Here is a 24,314-nt window from a genome sequence, read left to right on the forward strand (position 1 = left end):
AAGCCAGATAATTCTCAGAGCTCACACAGGACTAGGAATCCTTTGCGTTCCCTGCAGCCAGAGTGGAGAGACTGCTGAATACAGTTGGTGAGGGGAATATGCTGTAGAGACCCCAGAAGTGTCATGCCTTAGTAGTGAGGTAAACTAACCCTAGACTCTGGCGTCTAAAGGAAAAGCTATGCAGACCCTTAAAAAGCTTCAAGACAAGCCCTGATAGGCTCAAACTGCTCAATAAAGTAACCTAATTGCCTGCCAAAACAAAGTCTAATACTCTAAAAAACTAGGGCAAAATCCAGGACTTAATAACATTAAATTTAAAATATCAGACATCCAGTCAAAAATTAACAGACATGCCAAATAAAAAGGGAAATATATCATAGTCAATAGAAACATTTTCAGAAATGACAAAATGATGGCAAAAACAGAGAAGGACTTTAAATGCCTATCATAGATTCACTCAGTATGCTCAAGGATTTAACACAAAATATGACAGGAGAGAAACCGAAGAGATTTTTTTAAAAAGAAGCAGCAGCAAATAGAATTTCTGGAGATTTAAAATATATCTGAAAATTTTAAATCTGTGTATGGACTGGATAGCAATTTAGGCACTGCAGGGAAAAAAAGCAATAAAGTTGAAGACATAGCAACAGAAACAATCCAAAATGACACACACAGAAAGTAGACTAAAAAACAAAACAAAAACAGAGCTTCAGTGACCTATGGAACAATATAAAGAGGCCTAATATATGTGGCCTCATAAAGCAGATGGGGGTGAAGAAAAAATATTTGAAGAAGTAATGGACAAAAATATTCCAAGCTTAATATTTGATATTGGATCTAAGAAGATCAAAGAAGCCAAGTAAGGTAAATATAAAGAAAACTGCACCAGGCCATATCATAATCACATTGGTGAAAAATAGAGATAAAGAGAAAAATCTTAAAAGCAGCTGGTGAAGAAAGGCATATTATATACAGAGAAACAATAATAAGAGTTTTTATAGACTTCTCATTAGAAACTATGCAAGCCGAAAGAAAATGAAATGACAGCTTTAAAGTGCAAAAACAAAACAAAACTCTCAACTTGGCATTCTATACTCAACGGGGTGAAACAGACTTTTTCAGACAAACAAGTCCAGAAAAGCCGCATCCTGAAGCAGAGCCATCCTAGCTGACTTGCAGACCTGTGAAGAAGAAAAATAAATGCCTCTTGTAAGCCACTGGGGTGGTTTGTTATTCTGCATTATTATAAAAATAACTTAATGAGTATAGTATCACTTCAAGTCACATGGCAATTGGTGAGAACATATAGTTCTCTAATAGTAAAAGGGACATAATTAGAAATCTACCACAGATGTTTTACTTCTGAAATCATCTTCTTTGTAAGTGGACTGTATTTTTTCTCTCATAACTACAGGCTTACATGTTTATAAAATAAGGTTTATAGGCTCAGAAATTATAAAGATTTCTAAGGTACAGCACTGATCATCTCTTTCTGCCAGGATTTAATCATTTCTTCTTCAGATAATGACTCTGAGTCCTGACACAAAAATGCAGGGAAATTAACAAGAATTGCTAATCTCATCTCTCTCTCTCAAAGAAGAAAAAATGACCCAGTAAACACTGTCAGGATCCACATTAAGTGAACATTAATAAGGATTAGCTACAAATTGTTCTGTTTGAGCTTTCTGATTTGTGTCTCAACTGTTAAGTAAAGAAGATTTTCTATAAAGACTTGATTTATTATCTATACTTCAAATGATGGGCTTATACTTAGTACTGTTGCCAGTATCTATGGGAATGCTAAGATGCAATAATCATTCATTCATTCAACAAATATTTATTGAGTGCTTTCTATGTGCCAGAAATGAACATTGAAAAAAATGACAAAATCTTTTGCCCTAGTGAAATTTACATTCAAGAAGTGTGATACAGACAATAAACAAAGGAAATAAGTAAACTGTTCACAGTGTGGAGAAAAATTACGCAGGTAAGGGGAATGGGCAGGGATGCTCAAGTGGGAAGGGGGGGTTGCAATTGTAAATAGAGTGGTTATGGGGGGTCTCTCTGATGATATTCTATTTAAGCAAAGAGACCTAAAGGCAGTGAGGGAACAAGCAGGATATCTGAAGAGACTTTCAGGCAGAGCAACAAGTGAAAAGGTCCTGAGATGAGAACTTGTTCAAGAAATACCGCTATGTCCCATATTTTCCTTTGATTATGTGATGTCAGCATGAAGGAGATCCGCATTTTTTAAATGTTGACTCTGCTGTTACTTTCCATACACCAAGGGGGAAATCCCAGTGCCTAAGAAAGTCAGTTGCCCTAGATTGTCAGCTCGAGGGGAAAGCCTCCCTAAATGTTTCAAGTATGGCACAAGCCTAAAAGAGAGGTTCTAGAATCTATTATTCTCTTATTAACCGCAGTGAAAAACACACCTGTTTTTCATTTAGCATTCATTAATGTCCCTGAATTAATCCACTCTCTGACAGATCTGTGTGTTGAATACCAGGTTTTGTAAATTGTTCTAGGCTGAACTAAATATGTGACTTTTATGGAGTAGAATGCCATTTATTTCTAAGCCCTTTACCCGTTGCTGCCTGATGCCAGTGTATATTTAATTCTGTACGTGTAGGTTTGAATCTGAGCACCCTGCTTTGTTCTATTGGTCCATGATGTCTGTTCTTATACCCACCCCACGCTGTTTTTATTGCTTGGCTCTGCAGTGTCTTAGTATCTTGCAAAAGAAGTCCCCCCTTTTTAATCTTGTTTTTCAAGACTGGCTTAGCTATTTATGGATTTTGGTCTTTCACATACATTTGAGGACAAAGTTTTTGGTCCTTGAAAATCCAACAGAATTTTTCATTAAAATTGAATTCAGTAGATTGAGAACTGAAGAACTGACATACTAAAATTGTCACCCTGTTAAAAAATATAACTATTCAGATCATGTTTTATGTCTTTAAAATTTTATAATTTTCTCCATAGAGGTCTTGTCCATTCTTGGTTAAGATAATTCCTAGATACTTCATGGTTTTTGTTGCCATAATGAATGGTATATTATTTTATACTATTGTGAATGCTCTGTGTGTGTGTGTGTGTGTGTGTGTGTGTGTGTGTGTGTTTAAAATTTAGGTTGGGTGTTTGTGAGAAGTTCTAGTAAAAGGAGTAAGAAGAACTTAAAGAAAAAATTCTATTGATTTTTATAATGCCTAAGCTCTCTTATGAACTTTAGTAGTTTTTTTTATTCTGTTGGTTTTTTTCTAAAATGCATGATCATGTATCTGCAAATGTTTTAGCTTTACATTTCCTACCCTTACACCTCTTTATCTTTTTCTTTCTTACTGCATGGCCCAGAAGCCTTGGTAATTTGTTAACAGTAATGATACCAGTGCTGAACATCTCTACTTAATATAATGTTTTCTGCAGGTTCCAAGGTCTTTTTCTTTAATGCTTTAAAAATACTACTTTATTTTCTTCTTGTATCTAATGTTGCTTTGAAAGTCTGAAGTCAACATGATACTTGATCTTTTTTAAATGATCTGTTCTCTTTCTCTGAGAACTCTGCGTATTTTATTCTTATCATCAATGTTTTTAAATTTCACAGTAATGAATCTAGGTAGGGATCTTTTTTTGGTTTTTGTCTGTTTTGTTTTCTTTGATTTCTGATTCCTTTCAATCTGAGATCCTTCATTTTCTTTAATTTAGGAAAATTTACCTTCATTATCTCTTTCAGTGTATCTTCTCCAATTCTTTTCCCCTCTCTATTCTGAACCCATAAAATCTGGATATTAGCATTGTGCTCTTTTCATACCCTCTACATCTCTTATCTTCCCTTGTATGTTTTTTGTATCTTTGTTTTTTCCTGCATCCTCCTGGGAAAGTTTCTCAATCTGATTTTACAAATCTCTAACTTACTCTTTAGCAGTATCCTCCATGCAGTTTTTCCTATTTATTGCATTTTCCCTTCAAATATTTTATTTAGTCAAAGAATAACTCAGGAACCTTTAGTTAATTTGCTTCAGCAATTCAGTCACATGAGGAAGGCAGTCATTACACTATTGTTAAGAAACAAAGGCAAAAACAGGATTTAAAAGACAAAAGAGAGAGGAGAAAGGCCACAGTCTGGAAATAGTGCTTGGTGTGCACATATTTGGGGTATACTGGTTAGCCAGCAGCTTGAATCAACCCATAGGGGTATCAAAGAAAACAATTTCGGTAGTTTGTGAACTTTTGGAAAGCCTTGAGAGTTTAACTAGAGAGCGCAGCACCTTCACGTTGTTGAAGCCAGATCTGTACCATTTCTCTCATCAGAATTTTTTACTTTTCATAACCCATGTTTCCACTTTTTAATGATTTTTTTCTTCATGTTGCTGATATCTTCATTTATCTCCTTAAGTACATTCATCATGCATCTTTGAAATTCTTGATTAATCTGTTCTAATAATTCTAATTCAGTTGGTATGTGTGATTCAGTGTGTTGTCTGCATTTCATGATCTCTCAGCTCTTCCACAGGTGCCAGGGTATTTTGGCCTATGAGCTCATGTTGCCCATAGGAGTGTCTGCTAATGTGAATTGGGGAAGAGGCATGTGTAACCCTCCAGATGAGTTTAAGAAGGAAGCAAATGAGCCCCCATCACCACAGAATTAGTGCTAATCACTCCTGTTTGTTGTCACTCCATCAGGCAACTCTGTTCAGGGTTGCACCTTTGATCTCTAAGGAAGAAGTAGCTTGAGAGACCATCTCCCCAGTTCATAATCCACCAGCCCTGGGATTTGGAAGAGGAAGGGCAAAGAAGTCGTCTGCAGGCAGCTGGCCAGACTTCCTGTTTTTATAACCCCTCTCCTCAGCCTGGTGCCCTCATGCTTCTGCCTTGATAGAAGTCCTGGGCAGCGTGGGGATGTTGCTGCTGGTTTCTTCTTCCCTCCAGGCCTTCTCATGGCTGCTTCTGGTTGCCCACCACCCCAGGCAGAGTTGCATCCTCCCTAGATAAGCACATCTACCTCCCACACCATTTTGAACCCTTCAGACTCCCAAGGAGCCTCTTTTGTTGTTGTTGTTGTAATTCATTTCTCAAATCCATATTTTTTCTTAATGGCAGAATTTCTCCAGGATTCATGGGAGAGAGAGAGGTCAATAAGTTTTGAAGCTACATTCTTATTTCTACAATATTAAGATATATGATATATTAGTTTGCTAGGGCTGCCATAACAAGTACCCTAGACTGGGTGGCTTAAACAACAGAAACTTACTTTTTTACAATTCTGAATTCAAGATAAGGAGAGATTCAAGATAAAGAAGTCTGCAAGGCTGGTGTCTTTGGAGGCCTTTCTCCTTGGCTTGTACATGGCCATCTTCTCCCTGTGTCTTCACATAGTCTTCCCTCTATAACTATTTGTGTCCAAATTTCCTGTACTTACAAGGACATCAGTCATATTGGATTAGGGCCCACCCTAATGACCTCATTTTAACTTAATACCTCTATAAAGACCCTTGCCTCCAAATACAGTCACATTATGAACTACTGGGGATAAAAACTATGAAAAGGAACATAAATGTATATATATGTGTGTGTGTGTATATGTATATGTGTATGTATGTGTGTGTGTGTATGTGTGTGTGTGTGTATATATATATATAAAATATAAATGAATCTCTATGCTGTACACCAGAAATTAATATATTATAAATTGATTATACTTCAAGAAAAAATAATTAAGTAAGTACTGAGAATTAGGACTTCAACATATGAATTTGAGGCATATATAGCTCAGCCCATAGTGTATGGCATTTACATGAGCTATAATTTCACTTTTAATTTAGATTAGTTCTCCTTTTTTTCAATTGTCTCATACTTTTAAAATTTATTTTTGGAATTGGTATCAAAATAACATTCATACATTGGTATTAGTGGGTGTGACTCTTAAGCCTCAATTTTTTAAAAAATGTTATATTAAAGTATAGCTGATGTACAATATTATATCAGTTATAGGTATACAATATAGTGATTCACAGTTTTTAAAGATTATATTCCACTTAAGTTACAAAATATTGGCTATAGTCCCTGTGTTGTACATATATCTTTATAGAATATTTTATTCATAATTGTTTGTACCTTTTTTGTATATATATATATTTTTTATTGAAGTATAGTCAGTTTACAGTGTTGTGTCAAAGTTTGTACCTTTTAATCTCCTACCCCTATATTGCCCTCCTTTCCCTCTCCACATTGGTAACCACTAATTTGTTCTCTATATCTATGAATCTGTACCTTTTTTTTTTATTATATTCACTAGCTTGTTTTATTTTTTAGATTCCACATATAAGTGATATCATACAGTATTTGTCTTTCTCTGTCTGACTTATTTCACTTAGCATAATACCCTCAAAGTCCATCCGTGTTGCAAATGGCAAGATTTCATTGTTTTTTATGATTGAGTAGTATACCATTATATATATGGATATATATATTTTTTCACATCTTTATTATCCATTCATTGTCAGTGGACATTGAGGTTGCTTCTGGATCTTGGTAATTGTAAATAATGCTGCTATGAACATTGGAGTGCATGTATCTTTTCAAATTAATGGTTTTGTTTTTTTTCAGATATATACACAGTAGGCTGTTATCAGAGCTCATCCTATGTGTCCTTGCAACAGCATCCAACATTGTTGGTCATAATTTATTTACTGAAACACTTTCTTACTTTGGTCTCCATGACAATGAACTTGCCTGGCTTCCTTGCTTTCTCTCAGGCCATTCCTTCTCAGTCTCCCTGGTCAGTCCCCACTCTTATAGTTAGTCATTTAATGCAGGACTTCTTTAAAGGCTGGGTTTTAGACCTTCTTCTCTTGCATTCTTTTCCCAGTGTAGACTTTCTTAGGTGTCCCTATCCATTTCTAGGTTTTCTTATCCATTCCTCTAGCTTTGTTTACCATCTGATTGCCAGTGACTCCAAAACATATATTTCCATCCAAGATCTTAATTCCGAGCACAAGATCCACGTGACTAATTGCCTACTCAAGAACACCTCACACTCCGTGTATCTGAAAGTGAGCTCATCATCTTCCCACCAAAACTACCACTTCTCTGTTGTTTCTTTTCTCAGTAAATGGTTTTGTAAACCACGTAGTTGGATTCATTTTGGGGATTTACTTTTGACTTTTCATCTTCTTCACCTGCCTCATTCAAGAGGCTACAAGACTCAGAATGATCTGGGTTGTGCTGATTTCTGCAGGTTTAGCAGGAAATACCATCTGTCTCCTTCCATGCTTAACTTTGTTCCATATCCCAATATCAGATCCTTGTTCTTATCTCAAAGTTTTTCCAGGATAATTCCTCTCATTCTTTAAATCAGAGATTAAACTTCATCTCCAGAATGTTTCCCTCAAATCTCCAGATTTGGCTAAATTCTGCTTTATGAGATCTGCTTCCTTCCTTGGCATGTTTCTTTTTAGAATAAAGATTTGACTGTGTAAGAAAAAAACCTTAAATAGCCATGGCTTAAATGACATAAAAATTTATCTGGGAAGTTAAAGCTTGGCTCTATAATGCAAAGATGTCCAGGGCCCAGGGTCCTTTTGTCTTGTTGCTCCACCATTCCTAGCGTGCTGTCCTCATTCCCCTGTTCTAGACAGCTCAGCATTCCGTGTGCGTTCCAGCCAGTGGAAAGAAGGAGAAATTGAAAGGGAGAATGTGCATTTCCTTTTAGGGTCACACCCAGAAGTCATGCTTATATCCCATCTGTTGGAACGTAGTCACATAACTACAACTAGTTGCAGAAGAGGCTGAGGGGAATGTTTTGGTTCTGTGCACAGTTAACTATTAACAGTTGAAAGTCTGTTATTGTTGAAAAGGGAAGATCAAACATTCAGACAACTAACAGTTTCTGCCACAGTCCTGGTGAACACACATACCCGTGCACATCCCCCTTCCTGCACAGAGAGCACACCCATTCCTTCCCCAGTGGCGACCACACCCAGAGGTTATTCAGTTAGTGCATCCAGCTCAATGTCTGCGATCTCTGAGTGATGTGCCGTCCTCATTATCAGGCTCCAGTGGAGCTCTTCTTGCCACTTGTAAACCAAAGACAAGTCTTCTGCTCTGACTATACCCAAGATGAGAAAGTAGGAGCAGGGTAACTGGAATAAGAATACTTATTTGGAAAAGGAGGAAGAGGAGAAAGTGGAGGAGGAGGAAAGAAGGGAAAACATAAACAGTCTCTGGGCCACAAATGACCAATTCCTGCTGAGTAGGAACTAGAAAGATTCTGAGCTCAGACTGGTTAGACTCATGTGACAAGCATGTTTTCTGCTCTCAGAGGGATGGGGAAGGGATGGAGTGTCTCTCCCATCTTTATCTCCTGTGGTTGTCATCTGATAGTATCCATTTCTCTTATATTTGCTTGGCATGAACTTCTTTGCTATGGTTCTGTGAACAGTTAAACTTCGAAAGTTTAAATAATTTTATTCAGTTTGGATATTAATAGATACGTATGCTGTGTGTGTGTGTGTGTGTATTTGTGAGTTAAAAATGCCTTGTTCTAATAATTTCTCTATGTATGGTATTGTGCAGTTGCTTAAAACATTTATGAGACCTGGTACAAATCATATCCTATCTCATCTTGAATACAAACAAACAGGGTCCTCTGTTCTCCCCACTACATCCCCGAGTATAGCCTTGCTGACAAGCACAGACCAGCATGATAGTGACAGGGGAGGTGTTTACAGATTTTTGACCCTGTCATTAAATATAGCATCCAAGAAAGTTTATTTTGCACGTTTTTATGTCTGTTTAAATAAACATGATTAAACCTGTATACTAAAGATTTCAGATTTATTTTTAATTTGAGCAGAAGAAACTGTTTGGGTTTTTGGTATATAAAATAAAATGGATTTTCTGTTATAAAGAACTTAAGATATTTACCATTTGAATTATCAGTGGTAGATTTGAAGGTTGTTGTAATTCAATTGAGTCAGATTGAGAAATAAGAAAAGCAAAGTAAACATTAGAAATAGATTGTATTTTAAATACACATAATTTATATTTGTATTTTTGTTCGGCTGTTATATCAGAAACTCATCAAGTGATTTTGAAAATTATAGCCTTTCTCTGATTGCAAAAGTCGTGCGTGTTCAATTAGGAAAACTAAGAAAAATAGACAGATGCAGTCTATTGAGAATTTAATAGCAATAGACCAGATATCCTCTCCTTAAAAGACCACCCACAGGCTGTACAAGAAGTTCATTTCTTGAAATGCCACCAGAGGGCGATCAATTCAGAAACTAATCTAGCTGATGTATAAACAGGCTTCTATATTGTGGGGGGGCTAACAGTTTTCAGTTTTAATTTGGGAAGACAGCAAAAAAAAAAGGGGAATTAAAAACAGAAAACATATCCAAATAAGTGTTCGATTTTTAAAAAGGTTCATCACTACCCTTACTGGAACCTAACTATTATACATTCCTGAGTATGGCAAACATTTATTGAGTCCTCACTTACTGTTAATTGTGATAGGTGCTATTCATAAAAACTGGGTCCTGACATTTTAGGATTAATATTTTCTCTGGGGAAAGAGGCATACAGAAACAAATGGATTAGGATCCAATTTTTTGTGTACCACACTAAAAATATTCAAGTGCTGTGAAGGACAGGATTAATTCTGCTAAAGGCAAATAAGTCAGAAGAATGCGTTACAGAAGAACTGGACCTTACATCAGACACTTCCGAATTTACAGGTTAAAATGGTAGACTGAACATATGCATTTAATTTTCCTCCCTCTTGAACAACCATTAAAAATAAGAAGTATTTTAGGGCCTAAACCCACATGGATTAGGAGAACAGGAGAGGAGACAACAGCAACAAAATTTTGGAAGCTGAAGGACTTTTAGATCAGTGGTAAGTGACTTAACAGACCTGAGAAAACAAAACCCCAAGCCATCAGTGGGAAAGCTAAGAAACCAACAATAGGGACACAGCAAACTCTTCAAAGGGCATGATTTGTAGGCTCTTTAAGTTAGGACTACAAGTCCAGGACTGGAGGTAAAAGGGAGAGAAAAGCTAATAAAAGGAGGACCACAGTGAAAGCTGTTTGAGAAGAAATTAGAGCCCTAGATCCTCCTTCACCCGTAGAAGTCTGGATGTTCATTCTCATTAAAGGAGATTAAGAGATCACCCCCTTCCCCAACCTCTTCCCCTACTTCGTCCACAGAAGGAACAGCTGAATCTTTACTCATTAGGGGAGAGATTGGAAAACTTTCCTGGGGGAACGTGGCCATCCTAAAGAAGATGCTTAAAGATACTGACATCAAGATTTTGCCAACAGCCTCTCTACCAACATCACCCTACAATAGAATTCACAGACTCAGATTTTTTAATGTTTTTAAATTTCTCACTCTTAATTTTGAGTAGGCCACCCAGTGTTACCAGATATCTGATGAAAGCCTGTTATATAGAAGATAGAGACCAAAACAAACAAGAACAAACAGAAAAAGCATCTTGGAGAAAACAGAAATTATTCAAGCCTTAAAAGCAATAGCTATAATCATATCTATCCTCAGAGAGACAAGAGGGGATATTGCATCCATTAAACAAGAACCAAAGCTATAGAAATGGAAGATTTAGAAAAAGAAAACTGAAAAGGGCTCTTGGAAATTAAAAACTTGGTAGCAGAAAAAAAAAAATACTTGTTCTGTCCAATGTGGTAACCGCTAACCAATTTAAATGTAAATTACTTATAAAATTAACGAAATTTAAAATTCAACTCGTCATTTGCACTAGTTGCATTTCAAAAAACACTCCAAAGCCACCCATGGCTAGAGGCTAAGGTATTGGCCAGCTCAGATATAGAACATTTCCATCATTGCAGAAAGTTCTGTTGATAGCACTTGAGAAAGTGCGTTTGAGGACTTCTCTCATGAAGTAGAAGACAAAGAGAAAAGATGAAAAAAACCCATAGGATTATCCAGGGAAATCAAAACAGTGAATAATAAAAGTGCCAGAAAGAAGAAAGAAAAGGAAGGGAAGACAATAAACAAAAAAATTCAAGAAAATTTCCTGGAATTGAATGACATAAGTTACCAGATTGAAAAAGCCCAGTAGATACTTAGCCCAGTATATCCACTCTGAGGCATATTCTTGTGAAATATTAGAATGCCAGGGGTAAAAAGAAGATATTACTCATTTCCAGACAGGCAGAAGTAGTAGTATACCCGATACTAGAAACAGAAAGGCTTCTGACTTCTCAGTAGTCACTTTGGAAGCAAGAAAACACTGGAGCAATACCTTCCAAAATCTGAAAGAAAATTACTTGCAGTGTAGAATTCTATACCTAATCAACTATTCGTGGAGCATTAGAGTAGGACAAAGCTATAATCAGGTATATAATATCACAGAATCTTACCTTCTGTGTGTCCTTTCTCAAGGTTCTCCACAAAACATGAGAGTAAGCCAAGAAAGAGGAAAACAGCATTCAAAAAACAGGAGATCTAACACAGGACAGGGGATCCCCCAGATGATGGAGAAAGACGTGACAGCTATGCTCCATCAAAGGGCGTCAATCAGGATCAGAGCAGCACACCTCAAGAGACAGGCATGTTCAGTGCTGTCATCACCAAGACCCTTGATGCTAATAGCATGCTCTGTTTAACAAGTGAACTGAAAGTCCAGTGAACCTGGCCAGATTTTTATCTGCATCTGCTTTGTCTTGATGAAGAGCTGGTGAGGTGACTACTCTCTCCTTCAGGTCCTACTGCCATGTTAGTTTAAGGTACTCATATCACGCTACAGAAATATTCTGCTTTGAACTGCCTGAGAGCTGGAAGTAGAACATGATAAGCTAAGACAGAGAAAATACAGTGCCATTCACTCTCTCTAACCATATTATGGATGTCCAGGGCTCTATTCCAAAGTTCTGTCAGATGCCCTAAGGCCCCAAGTTGCCCAGGATTCATATATGACTTTGCTCTCTCTTCGGCCTGCTCCAGAATTTATCTTCAGCAGACAAGCCCAAACACAACAGGAAAATTATTTCCCTCAATATAATTATCAAGTACTTTCACTAATAATGAAATAGCATCATTGCTATTTTTACACATACTTGCCAATTAGATCCTGAAAATAGCTCTGTGAGTTACTCAGGGCAGGTGTGTGCTCCCCAGTTGATGGAGAAGCAAAGTCGCTGCTGAGAGGTTCAGAGAGCATTCATCCCAGGCTCTCATGGCTGGAACTTGACTGGTCCAATCAGAACAACCCAGTAAACTTTTTTCATCAGTCTTTAGAAAAGAAAGCATAAAAAGGAGACTGCAGTTATACAATAACAACAAAAAAAATCATGTCTTCCTAATCTAAATTGTTTTTAAAAAACAGTAAATCTTTTTTCCCTGAAAAAGTCGTCCATGGAGGAACCATTTCAAAAGTGTGGACAGCAATTTCCCTATTGTATCTGCTGAAGGAAATGATAGTCAAAGGGGTTGGAAGTTAATCTTTCCACGTTCTTTGCATGGAACATCATGGCCCTGTACACTCACTGGCCCCATACTGGCCGTAATTCCTGCCACATATATCTTTGCTTAGTATGACTCAGTTTCAAAGTATCACTGACTAGAAATAAGAGGTCACAAGTCCACTGCTCTACTTAAACTGAACTGCAGTTAATTTATCCCAAATAGAGAAAAATTTCTTCTACTCTGAAAATAAACTGGAAAAGATACTTCACAACATCGAATTGATTCTCCAAGCCTATTTGTTAGAGGAGGACAATATGAGTGATTCTTTTGTTTTGGTTCCACTTACTAACTTTAAACTACCCACATGTCTTGTTTTATGTCAGGATAGTCATGTTAGCTACCACTTACTAATCACTATTACAAATGCTTTTCACATACAGAAGATAAAAAAATGAGTCTCTTTCTTTCCCAGTTTTGACTAAGACATGAAGACAATAGATATTAAATACCAAAGTGAGTTGTAAGCTAAACACCCTAGAGGGCTTACGGAGTAGGATTTAGTTGAAAACTCTTGACAACTTCAGCCAAGTCAAATACCTAAGAGTTGAAGAAAAAGTATTTGGGGAGAGGTGCTCTCTAGGTTCTTTCCCATATGGACCAAATGGGTGTAGTAGGGTTGCTTTCTTTTTCATCTCAAGTAAAGAGGGCTTCCTGGGACCATCCAGAGCTTGGAATGTGTCTCCTGCAATGAGGAGGCCCAGTTGTTGTGTCTGACTTGTGACTGGAGCTTCTAAAGAGCAAGAGAGAAGGGTGGGCAAGAAGCTTCGTGAGCAGAGTGATAGCGAGCTGCAGCTGTCCTCAATCAGCAGGCGCTCCCAGAGTGTCAGGACAGAGTCCATGTGTGGACCCTCAGGGAGGAAAGGGTGACTCAGAGCCTTCCTAAATCCTGGCTAGGGGACTGCCTGGAGGAACAGCGGGTCTCCAACAGGGATTCTCTGTCCAGTGAGCAATTGAAAATACACGCACAGAGACACGCAGATACACACATGCACGCACACACACACACAGCTAAGGCTGTAGCAACCAGACAGCAACCAGGAGAAAACACATTTCTCTCAACGCAGGAAGTGCAGTTGAATGTCATGGTGGGGCCTCTGAAACATCAGAAAATAAAAGTTACCTTTGAACATTTGCCAAGCCCAGAAAGTGGGGAGCCATCTTCCAGTGGTCCCAAGTAAGAACTTCTCTACGCACCTCCCTACCTTTCCTCCCACCTCAACTGATGAGAAACCCTGGTTATCAAATTGGGAGATCAAGATTAGAGGAGTAAGGTGAGGAAATAGAGGAGAATTTTGTCCCCTGTACCTGTCTTCTTCTCATTAGAAGACCCCAACTGGGGGGAACTTTGGATGAAACTGAAGCCTTTATTGTTATATGGAACATGACTTCCTAAGCATCAAAAATAAGATTGTGTTTTACAACTTAATGAGGTTGTAGAGCTTTTTATTATCTAAGGATAGTCAGAAAAATGAGGGAGATGCCTGATTTTTCATCCAAAGCAGGGGAAGGCCTTCTCCCACTAAATAAATTTTAAGTAGACAATGAGACAGTAAAGGGCTTTCTGATTATGTTACAAGAATCTTGATTATCCAACATCTTGGTCACTTATGAAGAATTGCATTTAATTCTCACATCAACCCAATGAAGTTGATCTATTGTTGGTTCCTTTTTACAGATGAGGAAATGAGGCACAGAGAGGTTAAGTAACTTGTCTAAGGCCACACAGCAACAAGGATGAAGCTAGGACTTGACTACAAACTTAAGCAATTAATAGCCACCTTATACTGCCTCATGATAACAAAAGTGTAAATATCTGTGAAGCTAGGACAATCTCATCTGGTAGAATGCATCATGAAACAGTAAGTACACTTTAAATCAATATATCTTCTGTCTTTGTTCTATGTTTCAGAGAAGTCTCCTCAGACATACCTCAGAAATGTTTTCAGTTGGATTCCAGACCACCGCAATAAAGTGAATATCACAATAAAAGTGAGTCACAATTTTTTTTGGTTTCCCAGTGCATATACAAGTTATGTTTACACTATACTGTAATCTATTAAGTGTGCAATAGCATTCTGACTAAAAAATAATTTATATACCGTAATATAAAAATACTTTATTGCTAAAAATACTAATCCTCATCTGAGCCTTCAGCAAGTGGTGATCTTTTTGCAACAGTAGCATCAAAAAATCACTGATCACAGATCACCACAACAAATATGATGGTAATGAAATACTGTGAGAATTATCAAAAAGTGACAAAGAGACATGAAGTGAGCAAATGCTATTGGAAAAATGGTGCCAGTAGACTTACTCAACATAGGGTTGGCACAAACCTTCAATTAAAAAAAAATGCAATATCTATGAAGCACAATAAAGCTAAGCACAATAAAATGAGGTATGGTTGTACTTGTTTCCTTATGAGAATGTTCTTATTTGCCTGATCATAATACTTACCTTTAACTAATGGTATAAAAACAAACAAATAAATAAAACATATATAAAATAACTTGAAACTGTATGTATGGCTAGAGTATTCCTTAAGCTGTCATAACAAAAAGACCACAAAGTACATAAAGACAATAGAGGTTTATTTCTCTCTTATGAAAAAGTCTCTAGGGGATGTTTTGGAAATCTGTGTAGGAGGAGGCTTAGTTGTCACAATATTTGGGTAGCACTGTTGGCATGGGATACTTCTATCAACTTTTGAATGTCCCATCATATATTTAAGGAAAACAAATAAACTGAACACCCTATTTATTATTATCTGAGCCTAGAACCTAACTAATTTTACCTATAAACCCAAAGGATCTTTTGCATGGTTTTAATATACATTGAATTCCATGAATGCAATTATGATGTTAAAAAGAGGAAGATCCCATTTTGTTTTGCTTGCTTTACTAAGATTTGTTTGCCATTTCAGAAAATCTTGTCACCAATTTGGAATATTTTCCTTGCCAATGAGACATCTGTATCAGCTTTCATTTGTGGCTGTCACTCTCATATGTGACTATACATGGAAGGGCAGGCGTACGTCTACCTCACAGTGTCTTCTCTTAGCTTGTCCCTGTATCATATTATTATTAATTACTTTCCTTTTAGTTCTACTTTATATTGTAGTTAGAGCATTGTATTGATTTTTTTAAAATTATATTGTAGGGAAATAATATTAACTATAAGTTGCATTTTAGGATAGTTAAGGAGGTGTTACAAAATATTCATTACAAAAAAGTGAGCATGAGGTCTAATAGGGTCAAGAATTCTTCTGTTAGAAGGAAATGAAGCCTTGCTTTTCAGCTGGATCCAGAGGGATCTTGGACCTCAACTCTGAATTTAGTATAAGAACTTAAAATTCAAAGCGTAAAGTGTTGCAAGTATTTTCCAAACAATATCTGCTCAGAAGTACAAAGTTTCAAAATAATTGGAATATTATAATATGTGCAACAATTTATGTAATTACATGTGCATTATATTGTATGCATTGTATATATCTATTCACCTATAGCTTTATCTAGCCATATAGCTCTATATATCATATCTATCTGTATGTCGATATCAAGGCCAGTGCTTGCAGTTGTTAGAATATGAGCTAAGGTGTAACACTTTATCCTCTTGTAACTGTTCGAAACAAGTGTTAACTCCTAATTCCAACATTTCCTTCTAACCCAAAGAGAAAGACATACTTTAAAGAAATTTTCAGCTGAGTTAGCACAATGCAGGACTTCATCATGAAAACATCGTTGTCATGCATCGTTGTTCATGCCGGCCAGGCCCTTAAAAGGGAGATCCACCTAGCAGTGCCAGGCTTTCTTGGAAGGCTTCCTTTCCCCTCAACTGGTGGAGGCCTGATCTTGTTTTGTAGCAGTTGCCATAGGAGCAGCCCCTGTTGCAAGGGTGACTCCATCACAAAAACAAATACGTGCAAAGAGCTGAGAAGCAGATTTCAGCCTTCAGTGCTTCAAACCCCGAGGAATGAAAACAATCTGTGCAATTTAAATAGAATAAATCCCAATGCCCCCAAGGGAAGTGGGAGTTTATTTTTAGGCTGCAAGCACAGCCACCCAGGCTTTAGGAATGACAGACTGGATGTCCAAAGCTGTGTGGAAGTGCGTCTGTGGCTTTGCGGGTTTGAGGCCTTAGCTGGGCCAGGGGAGGTGGGGAAACAAACCAGCCCCACACCAGGCTTCCTTTCCAGCCACCTTACCTGCCTACTCCTGCACCATGTTAGCTACAGCTGCCCCGCCGATCTCAGAGAGGGGCTCAGAGCAGACACTCTGGCTCAGCATCCTCTCCATCCCTGGTGCCAAGGTGTGGCGCGCATGACCAGGTGGAGACATGAGGGGCTGGGCAAGCAGGTGGAGCCGGCGCAGTGGGATGTCCCCAAACCGAGGCATGGCTGCAGTGATCACCAACCCAATAAAAGAGGTACATGCCAGCACAGAGCTGCCCCTGGTGCCCCACACCCTGCTGGGAACCAGAGGGATCTTGGTGGTGGAGGGTCCCTGAGACAAGCTCTTGCCAAGGCCAGGTCATTGGACGAGGGTGCTCCAGGGCCCCAGACAGCTGTGCAAACTAGATAGAGAAGAAGAGCTTTGGGTGCCTTATCTTTTAAAACATGGTTAGAGCATCAGAAGTCCTGGCTTGGTTTTGAAATGCTAGTTTTCAATTATATTATGTTATTATTGGACTTTCATTATTACATATAAATATTAAAAGCCAGTATTAAGTTATTTAAAATTAATAGACTTTTTTTTAAAGGGAAGCTTCAGTTTTATAGTAAAACTGAGCAGTAAGTCCAGAGAATTCCATGTGCCCCTTCTCCCTTCCCCACAGTTTCCCCATTACTAACAGCTTGCGTTAGTGTAGTGCATTTGTTACAATTGATCAGTCAGTATAGACACAGTATTATTCACTGAGGGAAGCTTGGATACAGAGACATGCACAGAGAAGGCAGCTACATGACAGGTGGAATCTGGAGTGAGGCAGCTACTTGCCAAGGACTGCCAGCAGCACCATAAGCTGGGAGAGAGGCATGGAACAGATTCTCCCTCAGAGCCCCTAGAAGGAACCAACTCTGCCAAGACCTTGATTTTCTGAACTGTGGGAGAATATATTTCTGTTGTTCTAAGCCCCCTGTTTTGTAGTAATTTCTCATGGCAGCTCAAGGATACTGACACAAGACCCATGGGAGAAGGTTTTCTCAGAATAAGTTTCTAGGCAAAGCTTTGCTTTGGTTTGCTATTATCTTATGAACAATGTGAGCTTAATAACTAATCATGTTTTCTTTTCTGCTTGGGCCACCGGAAAGTGCTGCATAGACTTTGTGACCCAACTATAGGACATTATAGAATAAATTTGTGTGTGTTCATCTCTTTTCTCTTCCTCTCATTTTAAAATCTCAATATTTTCCTGTATTATTATATTGATTTATTTTTGTTTGCTCCTACGAGCTCTTTTTAAAAATGATTTTGGGTTGAGGAGAGGAAAAAACGTAGTAACTGGATAAACCTGTCTTTCTCTTTCTTCCCCAGAGAAAAGAGCTGAAATATTATCAGCCCAGATTATTAGCTCTGAAAGAGCCAGATTACCCTTTAAACTGAAGTGACCTTCTCATTTCAGAGGTCAGAATTCAACCTTTTCATTTCAGACCTGAGAAAATGGCAGCCTAAGGTTATATGATTAGATCCTAGTTGATGTCACCATCTGTGTCCTTGATTATTCAGAACACTATTAGTTGTTTGGGTAGGGAAGCAGCTATAGCTGGAATTTCATACAGTGTTACAGACTAACAAGGCCAATTGAAATTATTTATGTTGTTGATCATTAATAATAAATATTGTATTATATAATAAACATTATTTCAACACTCATTTATGATAAAAGCTCTCACCAAAGTGGGCATAGAGGGAACATATCTCAACATAATAAAAGCTATATATGACAAACCTACAGCCAGCATAGTACTCAACGGTGAAAAACTCAAAAGCTTCCCACTAAAATCTGGGACAAGACAAGGCTGCCCACTATCACCACTCCTATTCAACCTAGTCTTGGAAGTCCTAGCCACAGCAATCAGGCAAGAGAGAGAAATAAAAGGGATCCAAATTGGGAAAGAAGAGGTAAAAGTGTCACTATATGCTGATGACATGTTACTATATATAGAAAACCCTAAAAGTCCACACAAAAACTACTAGAGCTGATCGAAGAATTCAGCAAGGTAGCAGGTTACAAGATTAACATTCAAAAATCAGTGGCATTTCTTTACACTAACAATGAAACAACAGAAAAAGAAAGTAAAGAAACAATCCCCTTTAAAATAGCACCCAAAGTAATAAAATACCTAGGAATAAATCTAACCAAGAAGGTGAAAGAATTATACACAGAAAACTATAAACCATTGATGAAGGAAATTAAAGAAAACTTTAAAAAGTGGAAAGATATCCCATGCTCTTGGATTGGAAGAATCAATATTGTTAAAATGGTCACACTGCCCCAGGCAATCTACAGATTTAATGCAATCCCTATCAAATTACCCAGGACATATTTCACAGAACTAGAATGAATCATAATAAAATTTATATGGAACCATCAAAGACCTAGAATTGCCAAAGCATTACTGAAGAGAAAGAAAGAGGCTGGAGGAATAACTCTCCCAGACTTCAGACAATACTATAGAGCTACAGTCATCAAGACAGCATGGTATTGGTACAAAAACATATAGACCAGTGGAACAGAATAGAGAGCCCAGAAATGAACCCACAAACTTTTGGTCAACTCATCTTCGACAAAGGAGGCAAGAATATACAATGGAATAAAGACAGTCTCTTCAGCAAATGATGTTGGGAAAACTGGACAGCAGCATGTAAAGCAATGAAGCCAGAGCACTCCCTTACACCATACACAAAAATAAACTCAAAATGGATCAAAGACTTTAACATAAGACAAGATACAATAAACCTCCTAGAGGAAAATATAGGCAAAACATTATCTGACATACATCGCAAATATGTTCTCCTAGAACAGTCTACTCAAGCAATAGAAATAAAAGCAAAAATAAACAAATGGGACTTAATGAAACTTACAAGCTTCTGCACAGCAAAGGAAACTATAAGTAAAACAAAAAGACAACCTACAGAATGGGAGAACATTTTTGCTAATGAAACCGACAAAGGCTTGCTCTCCAGAATGTATAAGCAGCTCATATGACTTAATAAGAAATAACCAAACAACCCAATCCAAAAATGGGCAGAAGACCTAAACAAGAAATTCTCCAAGGAAGACATACAAATGATCAATAGGCACATGAAAAAATGCTCAGTATCACTAATTATCAGATAAATGCAAATCAAAACTACAATGAGGTATCACCTCACACCAGTCAGAATGGGCATCATTCAAAAATCCACAAATGAAAAATGCTGGAGAGGCTGTGGAGAAGGGGGAACCCTCCTACACTGCTGGTGGGAATGCAGTTTGGTGCAGCCACTGTGGAAAACAGTATGGAGATTCCTCAAAAGACTAGTAATAGACTTACCGTATGACCCAGGAATCCCGCTTCTGGGCATATATCCAGAAGGAACCCTATTTCAGGATGACACCTGCACCCCAATGTTCATAGCAGCACTATTTACAATGGCCAAGACATGGAAGCAGCCTAAATGTCCATCCGCAGATGACTGGATAAAGAAGATGTGGTATATTTATACAATGGAATACTACTCAGCCATAAAAACTGACAACATAATGCCATTTGCAGCAACATGGATGCTCCTAGAGAATGTCATTCTAAGTGAAGTAAGCCAGAAAGAGAAAGAAAAATACCATATGAGATCGCTCATATGTGGAATCTAAACAAACAAACAAACAAACAAAGCATAAATACAAAACAGAAATAGACTTATAGACATAGAATACAAACTTGTGGTTGCCAAGGGGGCGGAGAGTGGGAAGGGATAGACTGGGATTTCAAAATTGTAGAATAGGTAAACAAGATTATACTGTATAGCACAGGGAAATATACACAAGATCTTATGGTAGCTCACAGAGGAAAAAATGTGACAATGAATATATATATATGTTCATGTATAACTGAAAAATTGTGCTCTACACTGGAATTTGACACAACGTTGTAAAATGATTATAAATCAATAAAAAATGTTAAAAAAAGTAATTGTGTGCTACATCCTAATAATAAATAATAATCTTAAGTGAATAAAAAGTTTATCTCATCTAGCTGTTAGAGAAATGTCTTCTCCAAAATAAAAGCACTTGCACAAATTTATAATTCCAATATTATTGAAATCACACAGCCATATATTTATGTGTGTCTGTGTGTCTGTGTATATATATGTATATACACAGACACACACACAGACCAAGAATTTAGAACAGGGAGTCAAAAATATGGAAAATACAAAGTAGAGGTAACTGATCTGAAAGATACAGTGAGAAGGTCTAACATACACCTTTAAATAACATATTATTTAGGATATGTAAATATATCCTAACTTATAATATCATAAATTGTATAATTTCAAAATTATATAAATGTCACTTAAACCAGCATGACAGTATGAATGTGACATTACCTGGTTAGGGGGTCCCTGAGAGGGTGAAGGGTGGGAGAAAGATTTTGTTAAAAGCAAACTCCTAGCCATGTAGGTTTCTTCTGTTATATCTCCCTCCTCCCAATCTATTCCTGCTCTATTCTTGATCACTAAGGGTCATACTGATTTCTCCTTCGTCTCCCACATCCAGTTACCAAGTCCTGCTGACTTGACTTTGTAAACATTTCTCAAATATGTCCCTTTTTCCTTGCCCTGCCTTCATTGCCATGCGGAGGTCCCCTTCTCTTCTGGGTCTATTGCGTTTGCCTGAGGACTGGTCTCCCTGCCGGCTGCACATGGCTGCTAGCATGTTTCATGTGAGATGCATACCTGATGGCATCACTTCCAGGCATTTATTCAGCTCCGCAAATACTAATTTAGCTCCATGTAGGTATCAGGCTCTGTTTTAGGTACTGAAGACACATCAGTGAATGAGATAGATCAGGTTTCTACACTCAAGAAACTTAAATTCTAAGAGGAATAACTAATTCAAAAGCATGCTTAGGTATCTTTTCTAAGCCCTGACCTCTCGTGCCTTCTACCGTCTTCCCTGAATGTGTCCCTCCACCCATCAGCTGCTGGCATTTTAGGCTCCTGGTTTATGTTCAGATAGCATTCAGCTTTTTGTGGTTCAGCTTAGGCATTTTTCCCCCTTGAGAGCCTTTATGAACTTCATACTGGGTTAAGCGGCTCTTCTCTGTGCCTCACAGCATCACGTGTATAACTTTATCATAGCACTTCCCATATTTTATTACAATTAAAATGCATTTTGCCTCCTTCATGAGGTTGTAAGTGCTTTGAGAAAGGAAATTTTGACTTAACTTTTTTTATTTTCAGTGGTCAATACAAACGAAGGTAGAAAAGATGGGAAGCAGGATTACTAGGTTAAAAAAAGTTGGTGTGATACTGATTTAACACATCTAGTCTGATGGAGTAAGTGGCAGGGAGGCTTCCTTGGGTGGGACAGTAAAATAGTATGAGAAAGAAAGGTTGGGGCAAAAAGAAAAGATCTTGCTGGTGGTCATATTTGGCATTTCCTCAACATTGGTTTGTTTATTAAAGTGGATCTGACATGGGATTGGCCTTTGCTATTAACACAGAAGACTGCTTGTTCTAAATAGACAATTATCTGGAAAGGACTAAATCAAACCACTCCATTATTCCATTGACCCTTGTCATTTGCCTCCAAGGTCTTTTGGTCCCTGTGAAAGTGATATGAACAATGAATATGGATACTTTGATCTGGTGATAGAGAACTATAACCCCCGTGAAAGTAAGGGTAAGATGCTCCTATCCAAGTTTATATCTTTTTTCATCTTGTGATATTAGTTAAACTATTTGGCTGCTAGGCTCCTTAGTGAGTAATTAAGAAGCACTAAGTAATTAACCAGGAGCAATATGGAGCCTGTAGTGGTTATCCTTAATCCCTAAATGGACAGCAAATTGCAGTGGGGGGAAAAAAGTTATTTTAGCGAATGGAGAAAATAAGGCGGAGCATCTAACCACAATCACTAGTTAAGCCATTAAACAAGCAAGATTGTGCTCCCTAGGCAGGGTGACATGAATGCCAGGAATGAACTGAATCAAATAAGCTTCAACCACACAACCCAAAAGCCACAGTGTAAACCAGGATCTGTATCAGAATGGGGTGCAAGGCAGGATCTCTATCAGTTAATCCTATTCTAGTAGTTACAGAAAAACACAAAGCAACATGTTTAATCAACAAAAGGGATTTATGGGGCTATGAAAAGGAAGATTCAGAGGTAAGGGAGTGAAGTAATCAGGGAAGGTTAATATTATAACCAATTTCAACATTTTAGTATTTTTCACAAAATACAAATTTATTTCTCCATGCAGTTCAACACAATGTGCCTGGTCAAGCAGCAGTCCTGGGACGCCGTCCTCCAGGTTGCTACCCAGGCTCCCTCCATTGTGCTTCTCCATTCAGCCAGGAAACAGGGAAGGAGAAGGAATGATCACTTAGGAGGCAACAGGCTTGATAAGTGAGACATGGATATGGCCCACATTCCATTCGCTAGAACTCAGTCACATGGCCAGACCTAATTCCAAGGGAGGCTGGGCAATGTAGTGAACTGTGTGCCCAGGGGAAAAAGGAAACAGCGGTGAACATTTAACTAGTTTTTGCCAGCTGCAATGGGAGCTAAAAGTTTTCTGGCTTATTTCCAATGAGAAATAGAGCAGCCGAGTCCCCATAGTCTGAGCAAAACACTGAGATTCATTGTGACTAGATAGCTTGAGTCGCTGGCACATCCCTGAGTAGGTGAACTGATCAGGGCACTGCAACGGGTGGATGGCCTTGAGCTCACCAGAGCCCACCTCTTGAGCTGGGCATGGGGTCAGATTTCCCTGAAATGTCTGAACTGCGTGGGAAAGAGGTAAATATTAGAAAGACAGTGTAAGTACTATTAGGAAATGAGAATGAGTGGTGGTGAGTGAACTAGCGATGTCTACCCAGGGTCCTCACTCTAGAAAAACGGAATATCAAAAAAGGTGCCAGTATAGTTCAAGGATCTGGAGAAAACTATGGGAGAGACATGTGACCTGGTTACTGAAACTTGTCCTTGTCAGCCACTCAGGCATTAGGAATGAAGCAAGAGCCCTGTTCCTGTCAAACCTATGTAAAGCTGAGAAAGTAGCAAGGAACAGTAACTTATGTCCTTTATACTGAGCACCTGCCCTTGGGTGCCTTAGATTCACCTGGGCCTGGGGACATGACTGAACCCATGGAGAAGAGGGATCTCAGTTTAGATTAGACGGCTATAGAGGCTGGAAATAAGAGAAGTTGGTAGGCTTAATATTCCACTATCTTTCATGAATGATGTAGAGATTTATTTGAGGATATGAGCATATGCATTTTCTCCTTAAAAGCATCAAAACTCTATTCATTATTCTGGGATGATAGGTTTTGAACCTACTGTTTCTTCTGCTGGTACGTCTGCTGATTATTTCTAGAGAATGTCTCTAATCACGAATGAACAGATTATGCCTTTTGGCCTAGATAAATTAAATATATTCACCGTCCATTCTATCAATCTCATAAGAATCTAAAGAGAACTTTCTAAAGTCCCATACTCCTTGATCTTGTGAAATTTTTATTCATTTTTAATATTCTTTATTTTCCAGATTCACAGGAGCTAAATGAACTCAAGACTCTCTGATTGCCACTGTCTTTCCAGTTGC

The 24,314-nt window shown here is 38.0% G+C and overlaps 1 long non-coding RNA gene across 1 annotated transcript; it reads left to right on the top strand.

Moving 5' to 3' along the window:
• Positions 1-1,790: 1,790 nt before the first annotated feature.
• LOC116149157 (uncharacterized) lies at positions 1,791-24,314 on the top strand. The gene is made up of 3 exons (XR_004132789.2): positions 1,791-1,987; positions 14,417-14,496; positions 24,258-24,314. It is a non-coding gene; the product is annotated as an uncharacterized LOC116149157 (long non-coding RNA).

Source organism: Camelus dromedarius, chromosome 22 (assembly GCF_036321535.1).
Source record: "Camelus dromedarius isolate mCamDro1 chromosome 22, mCamDro1.pat, whole genome shotgun sequence".
Lineage (NCBI taxonomy): Eukaryota > Metazoa > Chordata > Mammalia > Artiodactyla > Camelidae > Camelus > Camelus dromedarius.